Source organism: Tenrec ecaudatus, chromosome X (assembly GCF_050624435.1).
Source record: "Tenrec ecaudatus isolate mTenEca1 chromosome X, mTenEca1.hap1, whole genome shotgun sequence".
In the NCBI taxonomy this organism is placed as follows: Eukaryota; Metazoa; Chordata; class Mammalia; order Afrosoricida; family Tenrecidae; genus Tenrec; species Tenrec ecaudatus.
Genome location: NC_134548.1, coordinates 156,093,473 through 156,101,610, shown reverse-complemented (window position 1 = coordinate 156,101,610; position 8,138 = coordinate 156,093,473). Strand labels below are relative to the sequence as shown.

The following is an 8,138-nucleotide window of genomic DNA, read 5'->3' as shown; positions in this document are numbered from 1 at the left end:
AGTTTTACCTAATGTGTAAGTCTGGGTAGGCTAGAGCAACAAATTCATAGACACACTCATATATATAAGAAATCGCATTCACCATGACCAAGTGGGATTCATACCAGGGATGCAGGGATGGTTCAACATACAAAGGACCATGAGTATTAGTATCACTCGGCACATTGACATGAAAACCTATAAGAACCACATGATAATATCGATAGATGCAGGCAAAGCATTCAACAACATCCAACACCAATTCCTGTTTAAGACACTCAAGAAGATAAGAATCGAAGGAAAATTCCTCAAGATAATACAAGCTATGTATGAAAAACTAACAGCCAATGTGGTAGTCAATGGAGAAAAGATCAACACAATCCCACTGAAAAAGGGAACCTGACAAGGATGGCCCTTGTCCCCACCCTTTTTTAACACCACACTGTAGGTTTAACCAACAGCATAAGGCAAAGAAAAGACATCAAAGATATTCGCCTGGAGAAAGAAGAGGCAAATTATCGTTATTTGCAGATGATATGATTTTATATATGGAAAATCCCAAAAGCTCCACAAGGGAATTACTGGAAGCAATAGAGGAATACAGCAGAGTGACAGGATACAAGATTAACAAACAGAAGTCTATTGGACTGCTATATACATCAGATAAGACCACAGAAGAGGAGATCAAATAGGTGGTGCCCTTCACAATAGCCATTGAAATATCTAGGGGTATACCTGACTAAAAGAACAAAAGATTTATATGAGGAAAACTACAGAACATTATTACAAGAAACCAAGAGTGACTTCAACAAATGGAAGAATATTCCATGCTCGTGGACGGGAAGGTTCAATATAATCAAGATGTCAGTTCTATCCAAGGCACTATATAAGTTTAATGCAATCAGGATAAAATTACCCTCACCTTTCTTCAAAGGAATGGGAAACTGATAACCAACTCCATATGGAGAGGGAAGAAACCCTGAATTAGCAGAAAACTCAAGAAGAAAGACACAGTGGGAAGGGTTACTTTACTTGACTTTAGCACATATTATAAAGCACAGTGGTCAAAACCGCATGGTATTGGTCTAATGACAGATATTCATACCAATGAAAGAGAACTGAAAACCCAAGAATAAAAGCATCAGCATACAGATAACTGATCTTTGATAGAGACCCAAAAAATATCAAATGGGAAGCAGATGCCCTCTTCAACAAGTGGTGCTGGAAAAAATGGAGATCCACCAGCAGAAAAATGAAGCAAGACTCTTAACTCACTCCATGCACAAGAATAAACTCGAGGTGGAGAATAAACTCAAGGTGGACCACAGACCTCGAGTTAAACCCTAATCTATTAGGACCATCAGTGGGGGAATTGGGACCAACCTGAGAACCTTGAGGACTGTGGTATGTACATACAATGGAATATTACACATCGATAAAAAGCAGTGATGAACACATCAAGCATATTGCTGCCTGGGAAGAACTGGAGGAAATTATGCTAAGTGAAGTAAGCCAAGCACAAAAGGGCAAGTACAACATGAATTTGATGAGGTAAGCTTAAAAAATTGCAAAAGGGGCATAGGGAAAAACTACTGTATACAAATATTCCTGGGGTGAGGTCAAATCCAGGGGTGCATATGGTAGCCAACTAAAAAGGAAGGGGGGGGGAGAAAAAAAATAAAGAAATGGGTAGCTGGGGAATAGGGCACTAATGCACCCAGGGGGAGGGTATTGTTTATATCTCCACAGGGAAAGAGGGACTAAATTTCAACCTGGTTCCCCAAGATATGAATGCAACATGCAGGCATGAATCAGGGAACCAGTAGAGAGGTCTGAGAGGCTGGCCCCAATCTCAACTATGTGGACAGCCACCCCTCCCCCCAGAAGAATTTACTTCACAGGACGGCACTGAAGCTACAGCTCAGGGAGAGGGACATGTCTGATCAGAGCACATGGGAGCAAGTGAAGTGGGAGGAAAAGAGAGTGGAGCACATCCTAGACCACCAAGCCTTGAGGACAGTATCCATGCTCAGAGCAGCCAATGCATGGACAGGACCATATGGCCGGCACCACTATGAGACATGACATCCTTCACTGACCCATAGCCCTACAGGGGACAACACTGGTGACATAGTGTACGAAATGCACCCGATCTGAGCCCAGCACACCGAGGAAAACACTAAGGGTGTGCAACACAACAGCAAGGGGAGCAGAGCAAGGAAGTCCCCAAGGAGTACTAAAAATAGACTTTGGGGCCAGGGCGTGGCACCCCATCAGACTGGATCGGAAAACACTCCTAAAGGTCAACAAACAGACCTTGAAGTATTTACAGACTTTTCTCTTTTTTTTGGTCATTGGATTTTTTTTGTCATTGTCGTTGTTTTGCTTTCTTTTGTTGCTTTGTTTTCCTTAGTCTTGTTTTTTTATTTCTGCAAGTCTATTATTATCTCTGCAGCTCTATCAAGATAGGCTGGATAAACAATCTGGGTGAGAAAACAACAACGGGACCAATGATTCTGGAGGGACATGGGAGAGGAAGAGGTGGGGGAAAGAAAGTGGTGTTAACCAACCCAGGGAAAAGGGTTGGTTAACGGGCGACTCAAAACCAGTGGTAAGGAGGGTATCGGAGTCTTGGTAGGGAGCGATGAAGAACAATGTAACAGAGAGGAATTACTGAAACCCAAATGAAGGCTGACCATGATAGTGGAACAGGAGGAAAGTCAAGGGAAATAGAGCAAAGACCTGGGAGGCAAAGGACATTTATAGAGGCCTAAATACAGGCATGTACATATGTAAATATATTTATATATGATGATGGGGAAATAGATCTATGTGCATATATGTATAGGTTTAGTATTAAGGTAGCAGATGGACATTGGGCCTCCACTCAAGTACTCCCTCAATACAAGAACACTTTGTTCTATTAAACTGATATTCCATGAAGCTCACCTTCCTGACATGATAGCTAAAGATAAATGTGTGCATAAGCAAGTGTGGTGAATAAGGTTGATGGTGCCCAGCTATTGAGAGATACCGTGTCTGAAGGTAAAGAAGCGGCCATCTAGCTGAGAAGCAACAAAGCCCACATGAAAAAAAACACACCTGCCTGTGTGATCACGAGGTGTCCAAGAGATCGGGTATCAAGCACCAAAGACCAAAAAATTATATTAGCGTGACTGATGGGGAATGCGGGGTGGGGACTCAAGGCCCATCTGTAGGCAACTGGATGTCCCTTTGCAGGGGTCTCTTGGAGGAGACAAGCCAGTCAGGGTGCAGTGTAACAATGATGAAACATACAACTTTCCTCTAGTTCTTCAATGAGTCCTGCCCACCTCCACCCCCCACTGTCATGATCCCCATTCTACCTTACAAATCTGGCTAGATGAGAGGGTGTACACTGGTACAGATAGGAACTGGAAATACAGGGAGTCTAGGACAGTTGAACCCCTCAGGACCAATGGTGAGAGTGGCGATACCGGGAGGGTGGAGAGAAGATGGGGTAAAAAGGGGGAAATGATTACAGGGATCTACATATAACTTCCTCCCTGAGGGACGGACAACAGAAAAGGGTGAAGGGAGACGTGGGACAGTGTAAGATATGACAAAATAATAAACTATAAATTATCAAGGGCTCATGAGGGCGGGGGAGTGGGGAGGGAGAGGGAAAATGAGGAGCTGATACCAAGGGCTCAAGTAGAAAATAAATGTTTTGAGAATGATTAGGGCAACAAATGTACAAAAGTGCTTGACACAATGGATGTATGGATTGTGATAAGAGTTGTACGAGCCCCTAATAAAGTGAGTTAAAAAAAAACCTGCCAAGCTCTTTTGCCAAGTGATATTTGAATTTTCTCCAGTAGTGTCAGAGTCCCACTTTGCCCATATCCTTATCAGGATTTTTAAAGTTTTAAAAAAGAAATAGCCTAAGAAAACATTCCAGCTCATTCCAGAGCAAGTCCATAAGTCCGATATTAGCCCATATGTCCAGTACCAATCCATAAATTCCTCTTCAGACTCACGAAACAAATGCAATGACACTGAATGCAGGAAGATCACAGGCCAGTGGGTTAGAAATCTTCTGGATCCAGTGGTGGTGTAAGCATCTCAGTGTTGGCAGGGGTCTTTACGTGGCTCCTCTAGCTCAGGGCACTGGCATAATTCCATGTTTCTTGTCAGCTGCAATGTCTCGCAAGGAGTGAGTAGAGAGAAAGAGTGTCCCCCACTTCCAAGGAGGAATACAGGAATTGCCAGAATCCTCAGGAGAAGGCCATGCCCACACAGAGTCCTCATTGGCTATGACCTGATTGACAGGCTAGACTCCACCCCTTCACTCAATCCTTTGGAATTGACAAACGTTTATATAACTACCACTCCTAATGCAATACGTCTTTTCATCTCTTGAATGCTGCTTCCATGTGCATTGATTGTGAAGCCAAGCAAGACAAAGTCCTTGACAACAACTTCAACCTTTTCTTCATTTATCATGATGTTACCCTATTGGTCCAGTTGTGAGGATTTTTGTTTTCCTGACATTGAATTGTAATCCGCATCAAAGGCTACAATCCTTAATCTTCATCAAAATCTTAATCTTCATGTTGTACTCAATTTCAGCAAGCAAAATTGTGTCATCTGCAGACCATAGGTTGTCAATAAACTGTCCTCCAATCCTGCTGCTGCACTCTTCTTCATATAATCTAGCTTCTCCAAGAAGCTGGAATTCAAGCCTGTTGTTGCAATATTGAAAGATTCTCCTAGAGGCTTACCGATTTTGTTGATCTCAAATAAACAGCTTTAGTTTCATTAGGTTTTATTGATTTCTACTTAGATGCTTAATTCCTTCTATGTATTTTGAAATTATTTCCCCCTCTCTCCCCCCCCCCCACTGATTTCTTTTAGGGTAGAAGTTGATTTGAGATCTGTTCAAATATGGGAATTTGGTGCTATAATTTTTCTCTTAAGTATTCCTACCAACATTTTTTCTCCCTGTAAAACCAAAAGCTTATTTTACTAAATGGAAATAAAATGAGCAACCTCTGACAAATTTGTTACATAGAGAAGGCAAAAAATAACTAGTAAAAGGAATGCATAGAATATATGACTTAATTTCAAATTAATATCATGCCCAGTTTATATTAAGAGTATTAATCTCACACCCAGATATAAACTATAGAAAATGCTTTACTGTGTATAAAAGGAGAGTTGCAAAACTGTTAACAGTATCACTATTAACTGTAGAATTCTAGAAACAACCATGCCATCTATCAATGGAAAGTGGATCATTAACTTTTGGAATATCCATATACAGGGATATACCACTGTCCTAAATTTTGGTAGTTTTTGCTTTCTCTTTGCTTCAATTCAAATTGATTTCTAATTGCACTTTTGAATTCTTTTTTGACCCATATGTTATTTAGAATTACAATATTTAGTGTCCAAATACTTGAGGATTTTCAGGAGATATATTATGGACTTCTAATTCAGTTTTTGTGGTCAGATAACAGACTTTGTATGATCTTAATACTTCTACATGTATTGAAATTTGTTTTATCATTTAGAATCTGGTCTCTCCTGGTTGATAATATTCTGATATAACATCCTTGCGGAATTTCTGTCTACATGTTTTATCAGTTATTGAGTGAGAGGTAGTAAAATCTCTGACTGTAATTTTGGATTTATCTATTTCTTCTTGCAGCTCAATCACTTCTTGTTTGATATATTTTGAACCTCTGTTATTGGGGGCACAAACATTTAGGGTTATCCTATGTTCGGTGAATAGATCCTTTATGACCATGAAATTGCTTTGTTCATCCTTGGTGATATTTTTGGCTCTGAAATCTACTTTATCTGCTATTAGCTTAGTCATGCTCTTTGTTTTGTTTTTACTACTGTTCTCATGATCTATCTTTTTCAACCTTTTATTTTTAACCAATTTGTCTCTTTGTAATTAAAGTATATTTCTTGTGGGGAGTGTATAGTTGCATCTTGCTATTTTATTTATTTTTAACAGTTTTATTGGCATATAAGTCACCACACCAAAAACCAAAGTCACTGCTATTGAGTCAATGCTAACTCATAATTCACATGTCATACAATTCAATAGTTCAATCATATTTAGAAGGGTTGTACAGACATCTCCACAATCAACTTTAGAATTACTTAAAAAATCAATCTGACAATCATTGTTTTTCAAAGAAGTCTGCTGAAATTTGACCACTGTTTCTTAAATGTATCCTACCATGGAGCCTTCTTTTTTGGACACCCTGGATAATTAATATTCCATGGTATACACTTTGGGGACACTGTACCAGACCCGGGATCTAATCTTAGGCTTTCATCAACTGCATCAATAGTGCCATTCTCAGTATATATACATTTTTATTTTGTTGCCTCCTCCACTCTATCTGAGTTCCTGCTCATTGACCACACTGCAATCCTGCCCACTTATAAAGTTGAGGCAGCAAGAGAACATATTTGAGAACTGTTAAGGCTTTCATTCAAATCTTGGATCTGTCACTCATTGTTTTTCTGCCCGTAGAGCACTCACTTTATCAATTAGTGCTTCAGTTCCCTCATCTGTAAAATGGTACTTAAGTATGGTAATACTCATGGTACTGACATACTTTGGACATGTTATCAGAAGAGACCAGTACTTGGAAAAGAACCTGATGCTTGGTGAACTAGAGGATCAGAAAAAATGAAGAAACTCAGTGACCTGGATTGACACTGGCTGCACAGTATCAGGCAGTGTTTGATTCTGTTGTACATAGGGTTGCTATGAGTTGGAACTGACTTGATAGCCCATAACAACAACAACAACAACATCCCCATTGTTTATCAAGGGCTGGGTGTCAGAACTACAGACTTCCCACTGTGGAGTTTCAGTGGCTAAAAATTGCTTCCCACAAATTTTCATGCTGTTTGAAAGGTGAGTAGCTTTTTACAGGTGAGTAGCTTGTCAGTTTTCTATGTATTCTGCCCACCTTTATTTAAGATTGTTATTTAGCTGATCAGGTAGTTGTCAGAAACTTAACCAAAATATGTAGTTTTGATATTAAATGTCTGTAGAGTAGTAGTTCAATGTGATATTAAAGAGGTTTCCAATAGAGAACAGTTGGTGTTAATTGTTGTCCCCTGTGGTAGTCATCTAATCTTGTGTCAATTTGAGGATTAAGTGGGTACAGGTGGAAGCTAGCCTGTCAATCTGGAGCTAACCAATGAGACCTCTGGGTGGGCACGGCCTTCTCCAGAGAATTCTGGGAAATCCGGTGTTTCCTCCTTGGGAGACATGCAGCTGACAAAACACATGGACCCACACTGATGCAGAGACCCCTGTCAGTGCTGAGATTTTTCCAATGCAGAGACCCCTGCCAGCACTGAGATGCTTCCAATGGCACTGGGTCCAAAGATTTTCTATCCACTGGCCTGTGATCTTCTACATTTGGTGTCATTGCATGTGTTTTGTGAGTCTGAAGAGGATTTTATAGATTGGTATTGGACATATGGGCTAATATTGGACTTATGGACTTGATCTGGACTGGGCTGGGATGTTTTCATAATGTTAAATTGCTCTTGTATATAAATCTCTTTTTTTTTTTCAGGGGAGAGCGCCAACGCAGCCCCCCACTACCACAAATGCTGCAGTCGAGTTTCCCACATTTGGGGAAATCGCAGGGGTCAGCACATCCGAAGTGCAATGGATAAGCCTTGCCCTGGGAAAACCACCTTTGTGATCATGGTGTCTCCCCTGCCAGGTAAGTATATAAATCTCTTTCTTATACACATGTGTGTCCATGGATATGTTTCTCTAGTCTACACAGACTGACATATCCCCCTTCTCTAGACCCACCCCAAGGGAAGATCCAGAAATAATGGATTTAATAAAAATAAAGGTATTTTTGTCATTGTTTACTTTTCAGTCTGACTATTACAGTGATGTCCTGGCAACAATTTATCCAATGCAACTTAGGTCAGAGTACATTCGAATGAAGAAAGCCAATAAATTAGAAGAGATTGTTCAAGTGGGTTTTCAAAAACCAGACTAATGAGAAATTGCAGATAAAAGATAGGCACGCTCTCTGTCTTTCTACTGCAAAATAGCCTCTTAAGTTGATCATCATTTTCCGGGATCCAGGAAAGGCCTGTTGAGAGCAGAGTGGGAA

The 8,138-nt window shown here is 40.3% G+C and overlaps 1 non-coding gene across 1 annotated transcript; it reads right to left on the bottom strand.

Annotated features, from left to right (window-relative positions):
• Positions 1-7,574: 7,574 nt before the first annotated feature.
• Positions 7,575-7,738, bottom strand: LOC142435366 (U1 spliceosomal RNA). The gene has a single exon (XR_012781434.1). It is a non-coding gene; the product is annotated as a U1 spliceosomal RNA (small nuclear RNA).
• Positions 7,739-8,138: the final 400 nt, after the last annotated feature.